The sequence below is a fragment of the Neoarius graeffei genome, chromosome 3, assembly GCF_027579695.1.
Source record: "Neoarius graeffei isolate fNeoGra1 chromosome 3, fNeoGra1.pri, whole genome shotgun sequence".
In the NCBI taxonomy this organism is placed as follows: Eukaryota; Metazoa; Chordata; class Actinopteri; order Siluriformes; family Ariidae; genus Neoarius; species Neoarius graeffei.
The window spans coordinates 2,092,973-2,094,853 of NC_083571.1; the positions used below are offsets into that span (position 1 = coordinate 2,092,973).

Here is a 1,881-nt window from a genome sequence, read left to right on the forward strand (position 1 = left end):
CGTAACTTTTTGATGTAGAGAGATTATATTCTGCATAATCTCTCTACATTCCATTTACCTTCAGTGAGAAGTCGAGTCCAGAGCTTTCAACCTTTACACACTTTGCGTCAGAGCTCCGGATTTTAACATCGGCACACACTGCTATGATTTAGCACTCAGAAATACACCATTACAACAGTCTCCTTTTAGCCCTAATAAACAAACAAGCAAATTAATAAAAATGAACCAACCGACCCATGAATCTGGAATGATTGACAGTTGTGTAAGTATTTTGAACTCTCTGATATTAACTGATCTTATGGAAGCTCCGCCCCTTCCCCCATAAGCAAATTTTTGGCCAGTGTTATCATGTCAACTTGATTTTTTTGCTTGAAAGATAGACTGATTCATATGGATGACATATTCCATCCATCCATTATCCATAAGTGCTTATCCTGTGTAGGGTCGCGGGCTGGATCCTATCCCAGCTGACTACGGGTGAAAGGCGGGGTTCACCCTGGACAAGTCGCCAGGTCATCACAGGGCTGACACATAGACACAGACAACCATTCACACTCACATTCACACCTACGCTCAATTTAGAGTCACCAGTTAACCTAACCTGCATGTCTTTGGACTGTGGGGGAAACCGGAGCACCCGGAGGAAACCCACGCGGACACGGGGAGAACATGCAAACTCCGCACAGAAAGGCCCTCGCCGGCCACGGGGCTCGAACCCGGACCTTCTTGCTGTGAGGCGACGGTACTAACCACTGTGCCACCCAAACCAGAAAGATATCACACTTTAAATAATCAAATAAAATCAATTGTATTATATCAAATTACATACATTAATTATTATATCTTTAAAGGGGCGGAGCTTGCAGACTCAGGCTGTTTCTAAATACTGGACCAATCATCTCATGCTTTGTGTTTTGTTTCAAGAAAAAAATATGTGTAAAATATTTAGTGGTATTTTTAAAAATGGCAGTGGCAAAAATAAATAGATCTGATTTTAATGAGTGTGAACTGGAGTTGATGTGAAACCGGTTCATACAGCAGGAGGTGCTGGCTGGCTTTCAGCTCCCATATGGTCTAGCGGTTAGGATTCCTGGTTTTCACCCAGGCGGCCCGGGTTCGACTCCCGGTATGGGAATTAACTTTTATTACAGGGAAGAAGCGTGTAGAATTATTTCAGAGTTAAAGTGTTTCATTCCAGAGCTTCATTAAACCGCTCCCGACGTCACGTGACATTCCGAACACCCAAATCCACGCAGTGAGTCACGTGATCTGTAAACTCCACCTTTACCTCTGAGCCTTTAATAAGACTTTATTATACAATATGCAATAAAAACAGGTTTAGCGAATGTATAAACAAACAAACAAACAAACAAAGGTACTTTATTACTGTTTATACACTAATACAAACAACTAGTGTTTATAGAAACCTTTAATATAAGTTTTATACAGTAACATTTTATACATGGATAAAATATTTTAAAAATCATGTTAAGCTAGTGTAAAAATAAAGTGCCAGAAAACAAACAAACAAAATTTACATTTCCAGATAAAATGCAAGAAAAACAATGTTATAGCTTTAAATATAGTTGTAAAATTTTCTTATAATAATAATAATAATAATAATAATAATAATAATAATAATAATAATAATAATAATTTGTATAGGTAATCATATGGGGCTGAGTAAAATTAAGGATTAATTTCACGAGTGATTTCGAAGTTTTGCGACTCAGGCAATTTCAAAACTTTGAAATCACGAGTGAAATTGATCCTTAATTTTACAAGGAACCGTACGATTACTTGTTTATAATATATCGGGCCAAATTCATACTTTGGAAGCCATTCAAGTTCACAAAAGCGTCTTTCACCATGACACGGTGA

The 1,881-nt window shown here is 37.9% G+C and overlaps 1 non-coding gene across 1 annotated transcript; it reads left to right on the forward strand.

Moving 5' to 3' along the window:
• Nucleotides 1–1,063: 1,063 nt before the first annotated feature.
• On the forward strand, nucleotides 1,064–1,135 carry trnae-uuc (transfer RNA glutamic acid (anticodon UUC)). Its single transcript has one exon. It is a non-coding gene; the product is annotated as a tRNA-Glu (tRNA).
• Nucleotides 1,136–1,881: the final 746 nt, after the last annotated feature.